Source organism: Chelonoidis abingdonii, chromosome 2 (genome assembly GCF_003597395.2).
Source record: "Chelonoidis abingdonii isolate Lonesome George chromosome 2, CheloAbing_2.0, whole genome shotgun sequence".
Classification (NCBI taxonomy): Eukaryota; Metazoa; Chordata; order Testudines; family Testudinidae; genus Chelonoidis; species Chelonoidis abingdonii.
Window position 1 is genome coordinate 81,577,006 of NC_133770.1, and position 22,942 is coordinate 81,599,947.

At 43.4% G+C, this 22,942-nt stretch overlaps 1 long non-coding RNA gene across 3 annotated transcripts in view; it reads left to right on the top strand.

Moving 5' to 3' along the window:
• Window positions 1-969: 969 nt before the first annotated feature.
• Window positions 970-22,942, top strand: part of LOC116827008 (uncharacterized) — a 75,001-nt gene continuing 53,028 nt past the window's right edge. For all 3 annotated transcript variants that reach the window (XR_012655232.1, XR_012655233.1, XR_004374195.2), the window contains exons 1-2: window positions 970-1,618; window positions 8,469-8,605. This is a non-coding gene — a long non-coding RNA (uncharacterized LOC116827008). The remainder of the gene's footprint in view (window positions 1,619-8,468; window positions 8,606-22,942) is intronic.

Sequence of the window (22,942 nt, forward strand, 5' to 3'; positions counted from 1 at the left end):
GTGTGTGTGTGTGTGTGTACACACACCCTTTTGAAGTATGTACATTGGGGTGACCTGTACTCCAGTAGCTCTTAGTCCCTACAAAATACCATATATCTACATGTAAAAGTGACAGGCCAGAATTTCAGGCCTACTTTTTGGAAGTTGTTTTATTCAGGGGTTGGAGGGGGCCCTGAACAGGGGCACGCACTAGCAAGAGCTTTTTAAGGGTGCCTTACAATCAAATAGGAGAAATAAATGCCACTGGTGCTATGGAGCAGCTAGTCTGGTCACAGTTGCAAACCCAAGCCAGACCAAAAGTGTAAACATGGAGGCAATGTCCCCAGCCAACAGTCGGGGCCATCCTAAGAGGCACCTTTCCTCACCAAGTAATTTCAAGCAAAAGTCTGACTAGCCAAATGGAATTTGCAGTGTTTCCAAAGTTAAACTGGGGCTTTGGCCGCGCAGCTGGTAGTCAAATGGAGAGTGGTTAATTATTTTTTTTTTTAATTTCATGTCAGAATTTTGACTAGCTTTATTTGTTGGATCAAAAGGGAAAGCAAATTCCAGACTGGGAATCTCTCCCCTGAAAAGGCCATGCTGCTTGCCCAGCCACTGAAAATCTGGGGGCTGTAAATGTGATGTGTGGGGAGTTTGCGTAAGCTGGCATGTGAGTTAACAACATGATAACCATACTGGTATTAGAAAGCAGAGCTCCCAGGTCATGGCACAAAGCTGCTGCAATAGCAGGGTCCTTCTGCACCCTGGAGAACATCCATCAGACTGTTATTGTGGGAAGAAATTAATGGTGATAACACCTAGATTTAAAAAAAATAATTAAAAGGTAAATTTTTATTGCAAGATTAAGCACAGGTTGATCAGCATGACTCTAGCAGTTACTGGGTTAAAGTATCTAAGATGTTACTGAATTGAGACAGAACATCTCACTTCAGTAGGAAAGATTCAAGTTCACATTTTTTGATACTTCTATTTGCATATTCTGACACTTTAAAATGCTCTTATTACAGTGTTACCACACACACACAATGAATGTCAAAGAATGAATGTCAACTACAGAAATACTGCAAAACTAAATGAAGAGGTACTGTTTTAAGGCTCTCCAAAGAAGCAACTGACTAGATGAGAAGAATTGAAAGGGACCTTATGTCAGTAGCTAATTGGCATAGTTGAGGTACATGCACTCTCCACAGCATGCCCACTCCCTATACCAAGGTGGGAATGCAGTGACTGTGTGCAGGAACTAACTCCATCACCTACAGCAGCTTTATGCTAGCAGGGAACTCACTTGCACAAGCAGAATGATGCAAAAAGGCCAGAACAGACTGGAGAATCCTGCTCTGTCACTCTGGAGGCAATGATATCTGGATGGAACTGAGTCCTTCGAGTTGGAAGCCCAGGTTCTGTCCTTGACTCTCACACTTGCTGACTCTTGTGATCTTGAACAAACAACTAAGGCATACATTTTCAAAAGTTTTCACCAATTTTTTTGTTGACACCAATTTGAGTCACTTATGGGCTGATTTTTGGAGATGCTCAAAACTCCCAACTTCAGCTGATGTCATCTGGAACAGCTGGTGCTCCGCACCCTTGGAAATTGGGCCTTGGGGTCTCAAGCTGGGTAAGCAAATATAGAGGACACTTTTTTTTATTTTTTTTAAATAAAAGTGTGTGTGTGAGTGTATATATATAATGTGGCCCAAACCTGCTTGCTGTGTTTCATGAGTAGACCACTGTGCCTGTGCACAGTCCTATTGACTTCAGTTGGGATCAGCAGGGTCAGGGCCTGAGAGCTTAACCTGTCTGCCTGAATTTATCCCAGCTGTGAAATGGAAGAATGGCCCATTCCCAGCTTTATAAAGCCATTTGATATCTTCAGATGAGAGACTCTAGATAAGCACAATTATTTAATTTATAACAAACATGAGGATTTTGAAGGTTTTTTAAATTAATGTTAACACTCAGCTGTTCAGCTATATAAATATCAGGTTTTATTTCTAAAATATTTTTGCTTCTGGTAGATTTGTGCATTGTGAGATTTTGTAAGTTTATGGGATAAAAGAACATTTAATTTTTCCCTGGTGAATTTAGGGTAGAAGCACTCTTGGAAATACTTTCAATGTAATGTCTGATAATCCATCTGGGCTGTGGGTGGTATGAAAAGCATTGCCAGCTCTGTGTGTATCAGGCATCATTATGTCAGTGAGATGAGTCCCTTCCTCCAGAATGTCTTGTAGTGGACTTTGGGCTAGATTCTCAGCAGGGGCAAATTAGTGTGGCTTCAGTCAAGTCAATTAATCTATGCAAATTTATACTGGCTGAGCATCTGGCCCTGTGTCTTTACCATCTCCAGTTGTCTCCAGCAGAAGTGGTTACTACTAAATTAATTATTGCATATTCAATAGCCAGATAAATTGAGTAATCTGTTTTCTGTCATTTTTAAATTTGTTGCTTTTCAGTATAATTGAATAGATAACTAGAAGTGTTGGATTTGCCTTCTCTTTAACATTCATTATTGTATCCCCTCCTCTTTTTCTCCTTGCTGAAGGATAGTCCCAGTTGTTTCAGTCTCTCATATGGAAGGCTTCCTTTGCCTCTGATCATTTGTCGCCTGTTTCTAAACCCCCTATTTCTGCTGTATCATTTTAGAGCTAGGGTGACGAGAACGGTACTCCAGATAAGGGCATTCCATTGACTCCAATGTGATATTGTCACTGTTGTTTCCTATCCTACCCCATATGCTTCCAAACATTTGTTTGCTTTTTTTCAATTGCTGCCTCAGATGGAGCCAGAGACTTTCACTGTGCTTTCCACAATGGGCTTCATCCTGAGTTTACGGCTAATTTAGCAAAGCGTCTGAATGGTTCAGATTATTCAGATATATTGCTTGCCATGGGTGTTGCTTTGCACATGCCATTGAATTTCATCTGAAGTCCCACATAGCTTTCTGTAGTCTTGTCTAAACTGCACTGGTGTAAATATAATATATATTTACATGTTACTGGGGTGTGTGTGTGTGTGTATACACACACCCCCCTCTACCCTGATATAACACAAATTTGGATATAATGCGGTAAAGCAGCGCTCCCCGGGGGGGAAGGGGCTGCGCACTCCGGCTGATCAAAGCAAGTTCAATATAACACAGTTTCACCTATAACACGGTAAGATTTTTCGGCTCCCGAGGACAGTGTTATATCGGGGTAGAGGTGTATAAATAAAAACACAAACACACACACACACACACAATTGGTTTTAATATAAATATTTTAAACAAAACTGGTCCTATAAGGGAACGTTGAGGGAAGCCTTATTAACCTTTTGCCATGCTGAAATTTGACCATTTATTTTCTTTGTTTCCTTAATAGCTGCTAGTGCAGGATTTGGCAAAGGCTTTTTGAAAATCCAAATAAATTTATATCCAATGTTTCTCCTTTGTCTACTATATAAGTATCCTGTTCAAAGAATATCAGTAGATTAGAAAGGCATGATTTTCCTTACAGAATCTGTGCTGGGTTGTCCCTATTGTATAATGGTCATCTGGAGTAAACTCTTGCCTGTGCCCCAAACAACCATCTCCAACTGTAGCGTTCTCAAAATATAGCTTTTCATGGATGGTCATGTAGTTAGGCCTAATGTGCACTGTAGTTTTGCTTTCTTTCAGCTGCTGGTCATTGGTGCACGGTATTTTTTTCATCTGAGGTGTTACCACATACCCACGCAGAGTGGATATTGGATTAGTAGAATGTGTGAGCATTTTCAGGCTGAAACGGTGCTGTAAAAGGAAGCCTTGCTCCTTGCTGAGTGACAGCATCACTTAGCTGGAAGTTTGTCAAGTGGAAAGAGTTCTCCATATCTTACACTGCCTCACAAGAGCACTGTAACAAGATAGGATATATCTATTACCTTAGAAAATGAATGGTTCTGTGAGAAGTCATTTGCAAAGGGTACCCAGGAGGGTTTCTCCATGTCTTGGGTTCAACAGTACATTTGCCTGTTCGCAAGCACTCTGTTTTAGATAATATCCTGGCTCAGTCATCAATCTGCAATAGACATAAGGCAGGGGGTAGCAAGTCAGATGAAATATGCAACAGATACTTGAAATTAGCAGAGAACGTTTAAAGCAGCCAGTCTACAGATGACTTGGATTAACTGAAGGCAATTATGTGGCTGTTGTAACCACCACAGGATCTGAGGCTCAGCTGCAGGAGTTGGTGCAGTGCACAGAATCCACCAGTGCATACAGCAGGATCGGAGAAGGGGGATCTGATGGGACCTGCTCCCATCTGATGGTGGCAGCAGATCCTGGGAGGGGGTTATTGATAGTGTGCCCTCTCCCTCTGTTTCTACAGATTGCACTAGAATTAGACACACATGTTGCTGCAGAGAACTGAGGGCCTTGATAGGAGGAATATTCATGGTACTTCCAGTTTCTACTGCTCCTTAAGTAACAATAAAACCCCTCAGTTCCTCATTTTATTTTTATAAGTAGCGAGTCACACAACAGCTCAAGTCTAATTCAGTTGTTGATATGGACATTTTAACCCAAAGTGCTTTTTAAAATGTTGAATGAAAACCAAAGAGAATTTTTATTTGGATTTCAACATTCCCCCAACTCCGCCACTTATATGGTCAGATTCTGCCTCTTTTGCTCTTGCTCAGTAGTTCCTTACATCACAATAGTCCCCTGGATTTCCATGGGGCTATTCATGAAGTAAGGTGCTTCTCAGTGGGGGTAAGGGTGGTAGCAGCTGGCCCAGAGTGGTTTTGAGCTGGGGTTTTGATTCAGGCCCTTCTCTAAAGGAAATCTTTCCTCTCATACAGTGTTCTGTGTTTTGTACTGGTGACTGGTACAATGGGTTCCTGGTCTATGACTGGGGTCCCTAGACACCACCACAATACAAACACTCACTCACCAGAGTTGCCTCTTTCTGATTTTCTTACATGAACATTTTATTACCACACTACTTTCCATGTGCTACAGTGGAACAGCCTCTTCCCATTTTACTGTTGCTAATGTGCCCATCACCGCAGTAATATTAAGAACTCTGATCCCTGAAAGGGAGCATGTGCAGAACAACCCCCAAAATGATGGTGCATTATATAAGCGCCGAGCAGTCATACTGAGCGGATTGGCACAGGCAATGTATCTTTGACACCTTCATATTCATCTTCTGGTTAGAGACATCCCTACTCCTTGCTTGATAAAGCTTTTAATATTAGATTTTATTTTTCTAGCCAAGATTTTAGATTTATGGCTCAAAGAAAGACCTTTTGTAATTACACTGCAAGCACTTTACAAGATGTCCTAGTGCTGTGCATGTCTTGTTAGTGACAATATGTGACAGATCTGGATTAGAAAATAGTGGATGAGGCTGCTGTTAAAACTGCCTAGCAGAGTAGTGGGATTGGCAGACTTCCCGCAAAAGCTTAATGAAATGTCTGTTTTTTATGGGATTCTTAGTGAAAGGGGGATGAGAAAGAAGAGGGGCAGATGGAATGTTGCCATCTGGGATGTGTTACCATAATGTGGTGTTGTCTTTTTTTGGATCACAGACCAATACAACATTGTGAATTCAATTCCACCATTTGAACTGGCACACAGGAAGCTTGCATTTTTCAGATTTGCCATTTGTAGAGGCAATCTTCCTGATCTGCCCTCTCTTCAGTATTAAAGGATTTATTCTACCTACTCACTTGCCTTTTTATTGGCTCCTTTAAAGAACCCACTTGCTCTTTTGCTTTTAAAGGAAGGAAATTTTGGACGGGCTCTATAGGAGAGAAATATGCCCCGAAAAACATACTCATTTCTGATTTAAATCAAGGAGCCTCTGACAGCGTTGCTTGCTAGTTTGAGTTTTGCTTTGTACGTCCTTATGCAAGAATGGTGCAGTGAGACTGAGTGCATCTGCCACACTAGGGATGCAAGAGGAAATAGTCTTATTATGACAAAGAAAGCCTGCGTCTCATGTGCATCTATATTTTACAGATAACTTTTACTATCTGTTTTCTTTTGATATTGAAAATAAGTATTGGTTTAATATTCCCCCCTCTCCTGAGGCCTATGTTCTTTTTTGTTTTGGTGGGAGATGGAGGGGGAAGGTGCTTTGTCTACCAACCATGCAAGATTGGTTTATCCAAACAGAATGCTCTGCTGTGTATAATTTAAAAGCATGTTATGCCCATAGTAGGTTAGACTCTTCAGACAAAAGGAGGAAAAATGAAATATTCACTCCCTCTGGGGCACCTGGCATTGGCCACTATCGGTAGATAGATACTGGGCTAGATGGACCTTTGATCTGACCCGGTATGGCCGTTCTTCTGTTATGTTCTTAAATACAAAACAAATCTGGTCTCGTTGTTTTGATCCACTTCATCTCTCTTATACATCTTAGGCTGGCAGCAGATGGTGCAGTACGACTGCTGGCCATCGTTGTCTCCCATTTATGTCCAGGCGCCCCTGACCAATATCACTGAGGCCAGCCAGGAGCGCACACATCTGCCCAGGCACCCCCGACCGACCTCACCGAGGTCGGCTAAAAGAGCACACAGGAGATGATGACGGTGGCTACCAATCGTAATGCACCGTCTGCTGCCAAAAGGCAATAAGCTGCTGCTATATTGCACTGCAGTACCATGCCAGCCAGCAGCACCCAGGAGATGTACGGTGACTGTTAGCTGAACGGGCTCCATGCTTGCCATGGTATGTCGTCTGCACGGGTAACCCAGGAAAAAAGGTGAGAAACAATTTAAACAATTTATTGCCGTTGCTTTCATGGGGAGGAGGGCGGGGGTGATGACATTTACCCAGAACCACCCATGACAATGTTTTTGCCCCATCAGGCATTGGGAGTTCAACCCAGAATTCCAATGGGCGGCAGAGACTGCAGGAACTGTGAGATAGCTACCCACAGAGCAATGCTCCAAAAGTCGACACTAGCCTCGGTACTGTGGACGCACTCTGCCGTCTTAATGGTCTTAAGTGGGGACGCACACAATTGACTGTATAAAATTGATTTCTAAAAATCAACTTTATAAATTCAACCTAATTTTGTAATGTGGACATACCCTGAATGTAAGTGTTCCTGTGAGGCCCTGCCGCTCTTGAGTCCTGCATCCCTTGCAAATCCGGCTACGTGCTTGAGAACTCTAGCTGTCTGTGTGGGGCCAGCAGCAGAACAAGTGCCAGTTCATTGCTTGACTCATCCCTTAAGTTGTTAAGTCAGCCCTGAGTGAACAATCACTGGACATAAACTAAAACAATTCCAGTTGCTGTTTTTTCCAGCTAGCATATAAATGGTAACCTTTTGAGCAGAAATGAAGTGATAGGTTAAGTCCGAAAGAGGGGTAGTTATTCAGTTTTCAGGAAACGCAGTAATGGACTTTAATTTAACATTCTTTGGGCCAGATAAGGTCCCCAGGAATATTCTCAACATTACGTGGTCAACAGTTCAGAAGCAGCTGATAGATCTAAAAGATTCAACACGGTCAATTGGGGGTTTGATTTTTTCTGTTCTGATCTGGCAGCACTTTTATACTCACTGTGCATTTTTGTAAATGACCATATAAGGTGCAGAGCAACAGAGAATCAAGCTTTGAACTTCATCCATCATCAGAAAAACCACCAGCTGCAAGGAGTGTAATTTGTGTGCCATATTCAGGCTTAGAACTAGACTCACTGGGGTCATTGAAATAGTGCCAGAAGCTTATGGAGCTTTTCTATCTCAACAGTTTTCTTTTCTCTCCCCACGCTCTCCCAAAACATTTTAGAGAGAAAGAGAGAGAGGTTTATAATCAGGGCCCCATGTATTCTGTGACTCCAAAACTGTAGAATTTGCCATGGAATCCACCCCCCACATCCCTATCCTTCCTACAGAAACTAGGCTTTCACTTAATTTTTTTACCTAGAATTTGTGGTTGCAGAAAGGCCTGCAAATGCATACCAAGTATAGATCGATGCACCACTATCTTCCTGCATCTGCAAAATAGATCTGGGAGGCATAAACTGCCGTGTACATCTGAATAGGTTGTTAACACTTAAACCTAAAGATGAATAATTTAAATGGCAGCCATTATATTACTAGTCACTTTAGCAGAAGCATCCAGCTACTGTGCCTCCCCCACAATTCCAGGCTGGCTCCCAAATACTAAAAACTCAAAATGTCTCCTGTGACATGTTGCCAATTCTTATTGATTTTATTGAGAGTTTTGTGGGCAGGGGGGTTAAAGCCCCTGCTGTTGGAATTAAGAGATTGCAAGAGGGGCTCAGCATTCAGTTTTTTTTAAAAAGGGGTAGGGGTGCTAGGGGAATGTCTAGTCCTCATGGTAGAAGAGATAAGCTTGAAAATATCCCCAAGGCTCACAGACCAGAAGGGAAAGGAAAAGGTTCCAAAATTTACTGGTTTTGTTTCGTTTTGTGGCTTAAAAATCAAAGATTTTAAAAAACCAAAACAACACATGACTTTTTTTATCAGGCCTGACGCCTGATGGGTGGGGTTGGCAGTACTGGAATGTGGTGCTGAGAAGAATAGCGGCAAGTGGGAGATGGCAGACTTCACACCTACAGGATTCAAAAAGGTATAGCATTGGAAAACAGGATCTGGTTCAAGAGGTGAATATAGCTGGACTGCTTGGTAATAGTGACCATAATATAATTAAACTTAATATCCCTGTGTGAGGAAAACCACTACAGTGGCCCAACACTGTAGCACTTAATTTCAGAAAGAGGAACTACACAAAAACGTGGAGGTTAGTTAAACAGAAATTAAAGGGTACAATGCTAAATGTGAAATCTCCGCAAGCTGCATGAAAACTTTTTAAAGACACCATAACAGAGGCTCAACTTAAATGTATCCCCCAAATTTAAAAGCATAAAAAGAGAACCAAAAAAGAGCCACCATGGCTAAAAGGCAAAGTAAAAGAAGCAGTGAGAGGCAAAAAGGCATCCTTTAAAAAATGGAAGTTAAATCCTAGTGAGGAAAATAGAAAGGAGCATAAACACTGGCAAATGAAGTGTAAAAATACAATTAGGAAGGCAAAAAAGAATTTAAGGAACAGTTAGCCAAAGACTCAAAAAGTAATAGCAATTTTTTTTTTTTTTTAAGTACATCAGAAGCAGGAAGCCTGCTAAACAACCAGTAGGGCCACTGGATTGAGGTGCTAAAGAAGCACTCAAAGACAATAAGGCCATTGTGGAGCAACTAAATGAATTATTTGCTTCAGTCTTCATGGCTGAGGATGTGAGGGAGATTCCCAAACCTGAGCCATTCTTTTTAGGTGACAGATCTGAGGAACTGTCCCAGATTGAGGTATCATTAGAGGAGATTTTGGAACAAATGGATAAACAGCAATAAGTCACCAGGACCAGATGGTATTCACCCAAGAGTTCTGAAGGAACTCAAAGGTGAAATTGCAGAACTACTAACTGTAGTCTGTAACCTATCATTTAAATCCACTTCTGTACCAGATGACTGGAGGATAGCTAATGTGATGCCAATTTTTAAAAAGGGATCCAGAGGTGATTCCCGACAATTACAGGCCTGTAAGCCTGACTTCAGTACTGGGCAAACTGGTTTAAACTATAATAAAGAACAGCATTGCCAGACATATAGATGAACATAATTTACTGAGGAAGAGTCAACATGGTTTTTGTAAAGGGGAAATCATGCCTCATCAATCTACTAGAATTCTTTGAGGTGATCAACAAGCATGTGGACTACAGGCATCCATTGGATAGAGTGTACTTAGATTTTCAGAAAGCCTTTGACAAGGTCCCTCACTAAAGACTCTTAAGCAAAGTAAGCTGCCATGGGATAAGAGGGAAAGTGTTCTCATGAATTGGTAACTGGTTAAAAGATAGGAAACAAAGGGTCAGTTTTCAGAATGGAGAGAGATAAACAGTGGTGTTCCCCCAGGGTTCAGTTCTTAGACGAGTCCTATTCAACATATTCATAAATGATCTGGAAAAAGGGGTAAACAGTGAGGTGGCAAAATTTGCAGGTGATACAAAATTACTGAAGATAGTTAAGACCCAGGAAGACTGTGAAGAGTTACAAAAGGATCTCTCAAAACTGGGTGAGTGGGTAACAAAATGGCAGATGAAATTTCATGTTGATAAGTGCAAAGTTATGCACATTGGAAAACATAATCCCAACTATACATATAAAATGATAAATTAGCTGTTACCACTCAAGAAGGAGATCTTGGAGTCATTGTGGATAGCTGTCTGAAAACATCCACTCAATGTGCAGCAGCAGTCAAAAAAGTGAACAGAATACTGGGAATAATTAAGAAAGGTATAGATAATAGGACAGAAAATATCAAGTTGCAACTATATAAATCCATGGTATGCCCACATCTTGAATACTGTGGTCGCCCCATCTCAAAAAAGATATATTGGAATTGGAAAAGGTTCAGAAAAGGGCAACAAAAATGATTAGGGATATGGACAGCTTTCATATGAGGAGAGATTAATAAGACTGGGACTTTTCATCTTGGAAAAAAGACGAGTAAGGGGAAATATGATTGAGGTCTATGAAATCATGAATGGTGTAGAGAAAGTAGATAAGGAAGTGTTGTTTACTACTTCTCATAAGACAAGAACTAACACACACAAATGAAATTAATAGGCAGCAGGTTTAAAACAAATAAAAGGAAGTATTTCTTCACACAATACACAGTCAATCTGTAGAACTTCTTGCCAGAGAATGTTGTGAAGGCCAAGACCATAACAGGGTTAAAAAAAGGCTAAAAAGAATTTGAGGAACAATTAGCCAAAGACTCAGAAAGTAATAGCAATTTTTTTTAAGTACATCGGAAGCAGGAAGCCTGTTAAACAATGGCTGTTAGCCAAGATGGACAGGAATGGTATCGTTAGCCTCCGTTTGACAGAAGCTGGGAATGAGCGACAGGGAAAGGATCACTTGGTAATTACCTGTTCTGTTCATTCCCTCTGTGGCACCTGGCACTGGCCGCTGTTGGAAGACAGGATACTGGGTTACATGGACCTTTGGTCTGACCCAGTAGGGCCATTCTTGTGTTCTTAACTGTAACATTCTAAATACGGACTGAGGGCAAAATCCTGGCTCCAATGGACTTGATGGCAGTTTTATCGTTGACTTTAGTGGAGCCAGGATTTTGCCCTGAGATTGTAAAAGGAACAGAAAAAACTATGTTGATAAAGAAAGGAATTAGAATAACATGGGTTATGTTGTGCACTGGTTTATCTTGAGGGAGCCAAGAGCTGATCTTGCAGCTTAACCCAGAATCATTAAGACTGCCTGATAAGCCTGTATCTGTCAACCAGGGGTGTTCAGGCCTGGCGTATTTTGACTTATTGTATCTTACTGGTGAACTCTGGAATGGGTCTTGATTAGCTTTAGTTTGAAGCTTCTTCTCAATTATTAAAATTCTAGTTCATTGTAAATTGCCTGGTGGCTTTTTATTATTCAAAGATATATGAGCACTACTATCAAATCTGAAACCTAGGTTTCCATATAAAATTTTTGTTCAGTTTTGCTTCATGTATTCACCTTGAATAACAAAATAAGAGGGGTGATACTTAATATATTCTGAAAGATTATCAAGAAACAGTACTAACTCTGGTCTGCTTAGATGAGCTAATCTCACTGTAGTCAGTCAAAGCTAGGAGATGAGCAGACGGTAGTTACTTGGAGGAGTGATTTGGGATCATTAATCTTCAAATTCTGCTTTACAGGGCAGTTTGAATGTTGCTAGTTTGTGCTGTCCTGTATGATGCTGGGACTAAGAAGGACAAAAGTGGCTTTGGTGCATCCATTCTATCTATGCCATTGTTCTAGATGCAGTCTGGGCAGAGCTTGAAGTCATTTGGAAGGCTAGAGCTGGGAAGGGGGCAGATGAGGCATGGTTTAGAGTCTGGTTATGTTTTTTTTATTAGGTATTCCTTATGTGGGATGTTTTCCATTATCTGTTCAAGTCCCTAGGCTCCCTAATCCCTGAAGCATAAGCTATTTTCTACTTGGTTAACTCTGCAGATAAGAGCCATGTGACAGCTCTAGCTGGTCCCAAGCCATAGTAATTAGTGCCATGTCTTTCCCATTTCTGTCTAGGTTTCAGACTCATATGTAGGCTTTTGCCAGCATTAATCATCTTGCTCACTGGAACTGTCAGGCTATGGGAGCAGTACCAACTAGCAAGTAGACTTACCTTCTAAATTGGAGGGATTGAGGGAAGGCTGAGTTAATGGAGGAATGAAGGGTAGTTGTCTTTGGCAGGCTAGATGGGGAAAGGGATTTTGGAGAGTGCAGGTACAAAGTAGCATCCCTTTAAAATATTGTGAGTCCTCTAGTGGCACTCACTAAGTTCTGCTTTAAAAGCCATCAGAAACCAGCGACAGCAGCAGTATGTTTGTAAGTAGGCCTTGCACGTTAATGCATAGTTAGTAAACATGGTCATTTTGGGCCCAGCAGTGTCCATGTGGTTTCTTCATGTTTTGGTTGTGTAATGAGCCAAAGACATATCAGAGCACAAAACGTTCTATCTGAATAGTTCAAGGATGGAGTTGACTTAATTCCAAATATATGATAAACTGGGCCAAAGGAAAATCAGATTCATTGTGCATGCCTAATGACATGTACGGCATCCCTACTGCAGGGCAAAATGACACAAATTATCCTTACTGAACAAAGTGCACATCCTTCTTTGAACTGTTTTTTGGTTCCAAGTTGTTTAACAGTGGTTAAAAGCATTGTACATTATGAACCCTATTTGATACAAGACCAAAGCTTGACTAGAATGGCTGAGACAAGATTTGGATACGGTGACATGTGCTGCAAGGAATATAGCTTACCTAGTGTGCAAAATTACTGCAAAGACAGTAGTAGATATGAATTTAAGAATCTTAGGCTATGCCTAAACTATAAGCTAGGGGTGTGATTCCCCTGCTCACATACATGTAGTCACACTGCCTCTCATCACACTAGAGTGAGTACAAACAGCAGTGTAGCCACAATAGCAGCGAAGCTGTATAAACCCACCGGTTTCAGGCAGGTTTGCACTCCACACAGCTAAGCCAGGCGTCCTCTGCCACTACCCCGTGCTACACCGCTAAACTGCTATTCATACTTGCACCAACTCAAGAAGAGCTAGTGCCAGTGTGTATGCACGAGCAGGGGAATCACACCTCTAGCTCATAGTGTAGACATAGCCTGAGTGTGGTGCAGCAAATACAAATATTTGTGATGGTGGCTTTACAGTCTTCACTGAATGGTTGATTGGGAAAGTGAACAGGTTTAGAAAGCTGCAAGTAATAACCAGTGTGTCTGTTGGGGGTAATGCATTCTTTCTCTTAGCCCTCGCTCCCCATCAGGTTAGCCTAGCATTTGAGGACATGGTACTGTGCCCTCCTCCCAAAAAGAGAATCTGTAGAGCAGTGGGTCTCAAACTTTTTTACTGGCGACCCCTTTCACATCTCAAGCCCCCTGATAAATTAAACACACTGTTTAATATATTAAACACCATTATAAATGCTGGAAACAAGCAGAGTTTGGGGTGGAAGTTGACAGCTCGCAACCCCCCATGAAATGACCTTCTAACCCCCTGAGAGGTCCTGACCCCCCGTTTGAGAACCCCTGCTGCAGAGCCTTCTGCCACCACTGATGTTATTGCATAGAAACTGTGCATTTCCCTGAGGGCAGAATGCCTCATAGTTTGTCCACCACCAGTGTTTTGACAGTTCCTTTCTCTTTGCACTTGAGAGAACAGGTTCTCTGGCAGTTGTATTAAATCTCTAGCTCAACCTTTCATCACATCAAAATGGGGAGATGAGTGGTGAGAGAATGCATTCAAAGTGTACAAGCCACATTGCTTGGCAGATGTAAAACATAGGGGAAATAGGGCAAGTTACTACTTCCGCAATTACAATAGCATTTAGTCTGCTCCCCTCTGTACCTGGTAGAGCTGATGCATCTGTCATTACTTCCAATTTGGGAAAGAGAGACCCCCAGCGCAAGAGTCTAGGAAACTACCCACACTCCACCCCTTTTTCCCGCTTGGAGGGGACATTTTTACTGTAGCTGAAAAATTCGAACATCTTTTCTTCTGCCAAGTGACTTGTAAAGGCAGGAACATGTTACACCACATCTCAGCTAAAGTCAGATGTGGGATTTTGCAGCTTCCGCTTACTATTTTGGAAATGCACTCAAAATTTTGACAGAGTGTAAGTAGCCATCTGCTACAAGAGCCATGATGGAGTATCTCCTGACTCTTGAGAAATGTTCTGTTTTTATATACCATGTAAATGTATTCAAAGAAGAAACACTTGGAAACTTCCCCCATCTGCTAGTCTGAAAAGGTCCTACAGTAAGTAGCAAAGGATATCTGCCAAAGGACTACCATGTGTGCACATTTTGTTTATATGCAATGTATAAATGACTATGGAATACAAATCCATGTCTAGCATGTAGAGCAAGGATTGGCAGCCTTTGGCCACGCGGCCCGTCAGGGAAATCCTCTGGTGAGCTGGAATGGTTTGTTTACCTGCAGCGCCCGCAGGTTTGGCTGATCGCAGCTCCCACTGGCACGGTTTGCTGTTCCAGGCCAATGGAGGCTGCAGGAAGCCGCAGCCAGCACATCTCTCGGCCCATGCCTCTTCTCACAGCCGCTATTGGCCTGGAACAGCGAACCGCGGTCAGTGGGAACTGCGATTGGCCGAAACTGCAGACACTGCAGGTAAACAAATCGGCCTGGCCCACCAGCAGATTTCCCTGCCGGGCCGCGTAGCCAAAAGTTGCCGATCCCTGATGTAGAGGGAGCTTTTCCTGACGTGAGCAACAGCTGGACTTAAAAACTGTTTTACTTTACTACTATAGATAATAGGCCCAATTTTCAACTCTAGGCTCTTTAGCAAATCCAACATCTGCCACAAAATATTGGCTATTTGCATACTTAATTGCCAATTTAAGCATCAAAATGGATGTAGTCTTAAGATGCTCACATTTAAAAATAAGGTTCAGTATGTGAATTTAAATTACCCTTTGAGACTGTATTGCAAGTTCTGTGGTGGTGAGGCACATATGTGAGTATTTTGTTAGCTGCGCTATTACCTTTGAAAACCTTTGAAAAACACTGACTGTTCTCAGTAAAATACAAGATATATCAGCACTGTGTTCGTTATCACTTCCCAATATGAGATTACAGTGAAGGTTTAATCACAAGCTAAGGGTTATCACTAGAGTTGAATACTGCAAAAATGTTTGCCAATGTTTAATTCAGACAAAAAACCTGAATTCAGGTAGCAAAAATCTTGTATATAAGAATGTTCCTAGAAGGTGTTTCGGATACTTGTGCAATTGTGTATAAATACCAGAAGTGCTTGCATGGCCACCTTCATCATCCATATGAATACTTCACATGCTGAAAAACATTCACATAAATTTGTCCAATAATTTTGAACAACCAAATTAGTAAAAAATCAAGATCTTTGCATGGATAATTCACAGATAGAAATAAGTTGTTTTCTGGAAATAGTTCACCCTGCACTTGTTAGTACAAGTGTCTGCTGAAAGCAGTGTATAAATTGTATCCACTGTGTAAATACATAATATATTCATATCTAGAGAGACCAAAAAGAGAGTGGAAGTTAGAGCTGTTTTAAAGGAGAGAGGTTCCAGAGATGCAAAGAATTAAGAACTAAAAAAAGACCCGGTAGGGATTTCTTTAAAAACCTACATTTTTCTCTCTGGTTGATTGTTTTAAATTTTATTTGATATAAGGGGAAAAACATTTTCTACACAGATCCACAGCCAGGCAATTAATCCCAACTAGAGGCAGAATGTGCAGCCCAGAAATATATTTTTCTATCTGTCAAACCTCCCTCTTCATGTGTAGAAGTGTTGTTTCTGCACTTCTCACATCAGGTAGTAGATGTAATTTGTGTCTCTGGGGATCTATGATTTTCATTTGTCAGCTATATTTAATTATTAAATTCTCATTCTTTGTAGCTGGAGAATGAAGGGAAAAACAGACATGTAAAACTTAAATGCTTTTTTTTAAAATACTGCCGAACAAATTCATCCCTGGTGTAACTCTGTTGGCTTGACTGAAGTTACACCTGGGATGAATTTGGCCCATGCGTGTCTCTCCTAGAATCAATGTGTGTTTTCAAAGAGAAAGTGGGACTATAGCTGTAATGCATAATCTCTCTTCAATTCTGTTTTAGTGAATCCAGCTAGTTCAAGGAGGAGAGTCCTCATAATTTTTAAAGTGAGAGCTAACTTTTTTGACCCCTGGCTCCCCTCAAAAACAATTTGTCATCTTATAACTTTAACCAAGAAGTGGAAGCCCTGTAGTGGGCAAATTGATACTCGTGCCCTCTCCAACCTTAAATGACAAGTTTGTTGGCAGTGTAGTTGTAGCCGTGTCGATCCCAGTATATTAGAGAGACAAGGTAGATTATGTAATATCTTTTATTGGCCCAACTTCTGTTGTGAGAGAGACAAGCCTTTGAGCTCGAAAGCTTCTCTCTCACCAACAGAGGTTGGGCCAATAAAAGACATTACCTCACCCATCTTGTCTCTGTTTGTTGGCACAAAGCATACCAGTACTTCAGCTAGCCTTGCACTGGTTATTATTAGACCTTGGTGGCCACAGGATCAGTTTCATAGCAATCATGAAGTGATTCCAGGTGATCTCTAGCTCTAGTCACATGAGTTCAATACACATCGCACACTCTGGATCTTGTGGAGTGGAGTGGAGATTGAGAGGTCATGACCTGACCACTATCTCTTGCAGTTTCAGGGCAGGGCATGCTTTGTTGCCATCACAGTAATGGATCTGTTTGATTATATATAATAAAATTCCAGAATTGGCACTCTGTGGGCCACTCTGAAACCTAGAATGTCTGCAAAGTCAACGTGAAGTGATGGAAACAGCTACAGGCATGGTTGATGGCTCTCTTTGTTCATCATTGGGATTCAGAGTCTGTTACCATTCAATTTTTAAGTTCTCAGCTATTTTGACTTTATGAATTACACCTATATGGTTTATAGCCACAGTAAGGCATGTATCTCTGCCACTGTAATATCAGATGTAACTCATCCAATCACCAACCTTACTCTACAGCTAATTTGCATGCAACAATTTCGTTGTTTGTATGAGGAAGATGCACAGATGGTGGATCATCTAACTGCCATAGTTCTTCAAAACCACCCACACAATTAGCACACACAATAACCTTCAGACACACATTGTGAATTTTTCAGCTACCTTGTGGGAAAGAGCGATCTGACTTGGCCTGGCTTGGCTTTTTCTGTAGAAGCAGATCAGTGTCTGAAGTATATAAATGTGCAGTCTGCTCTGCATGTGTTTTGGCGAGCATTGCTCATTGAAGTGCCAGGTGTGTTTAAGGGAACTGTGGGTGGTGATTGGTGAATTGGACCTTTATCCATCCTGGCTGATAAAATCTTTCCATTTCATTAGGGAAATCTATTGAGGAGATTGTCACAAAGTCGGTCTGGAATCCTCTCATTTCCCTGATTCTTTTCAGTCTGCTTTTGGTCTCGGAATGGATATAGCCTGCATTGATCTCTTTAGTAAATGTTCCTTTGGCAATGGACAAAGGCTAGGAGTCCCATGACTGTGCTATTACGTATGTCAGCAGCCTTTGATTCATTGACTAACATTGGTGTGTGGTCCCTAGCAGGGCTAGCTGGTGCTGTGCTTTGTTTTAGTGGGCAATACTAGGTGATTGTCCATCTGCCTCAAGGATTGCCTGTGTGGGATACTACAAGTATCTCTTCTATCACGCACACATACCTCTCATTCAGCAAATCTACATATCTGCCAGGGGAGACAAGTGAGTTGGTTTGGGCTGTAATGCCACCAGTACGTTAATAACTCTTGCTCTGTTGTTCCATGTGACTAAATCTGGATGATGTGGTTATTGGGCTCAGCCAGACACTAGGGAAGTCCAAGTTCTCCGACTTTGAGAGTAAGGGACAAGGCTCACTTGCTAGGCCTTTTTGGAGAATCTGAGTTGAGTAGAAAGGAGGTTGCTGTTTTCTGGGGTGATTTTATGATGAAGGGGTTAATTGTCACTGTCTTCTGTGACATTTCTGGGATTATTATTGCATTGATGTGCCTAGAGAGTTGTCAACTGTATTAGAATCAAATCAGTATGTTTAGTCATATATTCAGTAATTCCTCAATTATCTAAAGTTATATCTACACTAGGGGGACTATACCAGTAGAACCCCATAGAATAGACACAATCTAAGCTGATGGAAGGGGGGTTTCCCTCGATATAAGAAAACCACCTCCCTGAACATTGGTAGGTAGGCCAGCGGAAGCGTTCTTCCATTGACCTAGTTGTGTCTACATTGGACGTTAGGTTGGCTTAGCTACATCAGTCAGCGGTGTTGATTTTTCACACCTTCGACCAACATAGCTATATTAATTGTAAGTGTAGACCGTGGCCATCTCTGCTCTCCACATCTGGGAGCAAACTTTTGTATCTTTTGCTGTCTAAAGCCTATGTCTATGCTTCAACTAGAATCAAGTTGGGGAGCCAGTTGAAACACAGTTACCAGCCCTTGCTTAGCCAGGAACCTTCACTGTGTGCTTGTAACTAAGTTAGAAGACTGGACAAAGGGTTTGTAACCATGTTGCAGCAGGGTTATGTTTATGTAAATGGAGTCCATGAGTAGTCTGTGGACACCCTAAATTTGTAGTTCTTCGAGTGCTTGCTCATGTCCATTCTATAGTAGGTGTGTGTGCTTGCCACATGCACTGGTGCCAGAAGTTTTTCTTCAGCAGTATCTGTAGGGGACTGGCTATGGCCCTCTCTGGAATGGCACCTGCATGGTGTGGTATAAGGGGTGCCACCGGCCCCCCTCGCCCTCAGTTTTTTCTTGCTGGCAGTGACAATGCTGGAATGTCTGCTGCTTCAGTTAGCGTTGATTCCTCCTCTGTTGCAAACTTTGAAAACCTGTAAAATAGTTGTACATAGTTAGTAGTTTTCTTAGTTACCCTAGTAGTAGTCTCAAACTCTTCATTAGTCCCAAATGGAACCCAGCTGGGGGTCAGTGCATGCCCTGGTCCTGAGGCTTTAAGGCCTGCAATTCCTGCAAATGGCCTATGCCCATCAGCGATCCACATACAAGCTGCCTAAGGTGCTTAGGCAAGGGGCACATAAGTGACAAGTCTGTATCTGCAAGTCCTTTAAACCTAGGATGAAGGAGGAGTGTGATATCTGTCTGAAAGTGCTCCTAATGGAGTCGGTTCTCACTCTGGCACTGGAGCAGGGGTCCGACTCTGCACTGAGCACCGTGGCCTCCGTGCACAGTGCTCCCCTGGTGCTGTCCACGAGCCAGCACCGGTCTCCCTCCACGGCTCCAGTCAAGAAGCCAAAAAAGACTGTGAGGGGAAGATCTCCTACCTCCCGCAAGGGAAAGGAGAGGGAAGGGCATGAGCCAACGCCTGTGTCAGGCAGCTCAACGTTCCCTCTCAGGAAGTCGGGCCCCAGCTCAAGTTGAACAGTGCAGCCCAGCCCATGCCTTGCCTGCGACTCCGGATAGCAGTGCAGGCTCTGGCCAGCTTCAGGTGCCGTCAATGCCCAAAGCCCTTCAAGCAGCTCAGGAGATCCTGACGTTCCCGGTGCCACCCACATCGGCTCCAACGGTACCCCAGTCTCAGGGAAAACCTGCGCTGGGATCTATGCGTGTGTCCCCGCCTTAGCGGTACTGTTCCCCATTGAGAGGGATGTCCCACCAATGTTTGCCCATCCACAGCCCATCTCCAAAAGGAAGGTCGCCCTACTCAGAACAATGCTCCCAGCAACCGCTTCGTAGTAGCTCCTGGTCCTGTTCAATGTCCCAGTACTGGTCAAGTAGCGTGAGGCGTGGGTTGCTGGTATCTGACTTACATCGTCTGCCATGGCAGACTCCAAATGCGGCCCCTGCAGCAATAGTAGGGGATGGTCTTTTCCAAGTCCAGAGAACCCCTGGAAAATATTGTTACCATTCGCCAGCCAATACTTACCTCGCTGCAATGGTTGACTGACTGCAGGACAGCCCTGGAGAGGGTTCCATTCGACAACTCCCCGTCGGACGCCTCAGACCTTGGCTGGGATGCACATCTCAGCGACCTCCCTGGAGGAGACGAAGTTGCACATAAACATCAAAGAACCCCAAGCAGTCCGACTGGCGTGTGGAGTCTTCCTGCCCCACCTGTCTCGCAAGGTGGAACAAGTCCTGATGGACAACACAGCCTCGATGTTCTACATCAACAGCAAGGGGGAGCACGCTCATCAGCCCTCTGTCAGGAGGCTCTCCATTTATGGGACTTCTTCATCAGCCACAAAATCCACCTGAAAGCTTGTCACCTTCCTAGTGTCAAGAATACACTGGCAGACCAGCTCAGCAGGGACTTCTTCTCTCACCATGAGTGGTCACTCCATCCAGAGGTAGCCTGCATAATCTTCCAAAGGTGGCGAACTCCCCAAGTGGACCTGTTTGCTACCAGACAGAACAGGAAATACCACCGGTTTTACTCTTGGCAAGGCCTGAGCAAGGGCTCCCTCTCTGATGCCATCCTTCTGTCATGGTCAAGGAGCCTCATGTACGCTTTCCCTCCGATTCCACTCATTGGCAGAGTCCTGGCAAAGATCAAGAGAGAAAATGCAGGATGTTATGATCGCCCCGGCATGGCCCCTGCATGCTCATGAACTTGTCAGTGGCCCCTCTCTGGTCCCTGCCCAACTGACCGGACCTGCTGTCACAGGACCACGGTTGGCTCCTACACCCCAATCTCGAGTCCCTCCACCTCTCAGCATGGATGCTGCATGGCTGAACCCAGAAGAGTGTGCCTGTTCCGAAGAAGTCCAATAGGTCCTCCTGGGGAGTAGGAAGCCCTCAACCAGACTGATTTACTTGGCCAAGTGGATGAGATTTTCCCGCTGGGCGTCTAAGCGTGGCATCTCTACCTTGCGTTCTTCCATACAGGCTGTACTGGACTACCTGCTCCATTTAAGGAACCAGGGCTTGGCACATTCTTCCATTGGAGCGCATCTAGCGGCCACCTTCGCTTTTCACCCACCGATCCAAGGACAGACGGTGTTTTCTCATGACATGATGGTCAGATTCTTGAGAGGTCTCGAGAGACTCTTCCAGCAGGTACAGGCTCCTGTCCCACAGTGGGATCTTAACTTGGTCTTCTTTAGGCTTACCGACCCTCCCCTTGAGCTGCTGGGTTCCTGCTCCCTTTCGCACCTGCCATTCCTGGTGGCAGTGACGTTGGCGAAATGGGTTTCTGAGATTAAAGCCTTGACCTCAGAACCTCTGTACGCAGTCTCCTACAAAGATAAGGTTCAGTTGCAGCCCCACCCAGTCTTCCTGCCAAAGGTGGTCTCCACCTTCCATATGAACCAGGACATTTTCCTCACGGAGTTTTCTCCCAAACCACACAAGACCAGTGAGGAGAGGCGTCTTCATGCCCTGGCCATCTGGAGGGTCTTGGCTTTTTACTTAGAATATACCAAGCCTTTCCGAAAATTGACTCAACTCTTCATCGCTACAGCAGATAGGATGAAGGGTCACCCAGTGTCTTCACAGAGGATTTCCAATTGGACCACCTCATGCATAAGGACCTGTTATGACCTGGCAAGGGTTCTGCCACCACCGATTGTCAGAGCCCACCTGACGAGAGCGCAAGTGTCTTCAGCGGCCTTCCTGTTGCACATCACTATTCAGGACATCTGTAGAGCTGCAATGTGGTCATCTGTTCACACATCCACAGCTCATTACACCATCACTCAGCAGGCCAGAGACAACACTGGGTTCGGCAGAGCTGTGTTGCAGTCTACACGTCCATGAACTCCTACTCACCTCCAGGGGTACTGCTTTGGAGTCACCTAATATGGAATGGACATGAGCAAGCACTCGAAGAAGAAAAGACAGTTACTTTTTCTGTAACTGGTGTTCTTCGAGATGTTACTCGACCTGCCCTCCTTTCCTGCTGTCAGAGTTTTTGGCAAGAAGGAACTGAGAATGGGGGAGCCAGCGGCGCCCGTTATACGGCACCATGGGAGTACCACTCCAGAAGGCACCAGAGCCGGTCCCCTACAGATGCTTCTGAGGGAAAAGCTACTGGTGCATGTGGTGAGAGCACACACCTAATCAGGGCTGCCCAGAGGATTCAGGGGGCCTGGGGCAAAGCAGGGGAGCTGCGGCGCTTGTACTCACCCGGCGGCAGTCCGGGTCTTTGGCGGCATTTTGGCAGCGGGGGACCCTTCAGTCGCTCTGCGTCTTCGGCAGCACTGAAGGGCTCCCTGCCACTGAAATGCTGCCGAAGACCCGGTCTGCCGCTGGGCCAGGGCTTGCAGGGCCCCTACGGGGCCTGGGGCAAATTGCCCCAGTTGCCACCCCCCCTCTGGGCAGCCCTGAACCTAATATGGAATGAACATGAGCAAAACATCTCGAAGAACATCAGTTATGGAAAAGGTAACTCTTTTACTTTTCAGCCACACTTCTCATGCAGCTGGTGACTCTAATCGGCATTCACCGTTTTTAGAGTGAATTCCGTACCAATTCACCATGAGTTAATTAATAGTTGCTGACAACTATAACTGTAAAATGTCAACTTTTTTTTTTTTAAATCTGTGAAAGAACATAGTGACCATGAAACTGATGTATGCAAAAAAAAAATTGAAGGTACGTTAAGGTTTTAATTTTAAATATGCATGTCTACTGATAAGATGGACTGTCAAGGATATTGGGGGCAATAATTTGCCACATTCTGATGGGGTAGGCAGAAAAATCTTTGTTTTCAGTTATCTAATTGTTAGTTTTAAATTTGCCACAGCATCTCAGAGAGCTTAAATTAATTAAAACCATGCTGTTTGTGGGTCCCATGAAAAAGCAGTATATTGTACTCCCCCCTGTTGGCTGTATAGCATGTACTTCTTTGTTAACAC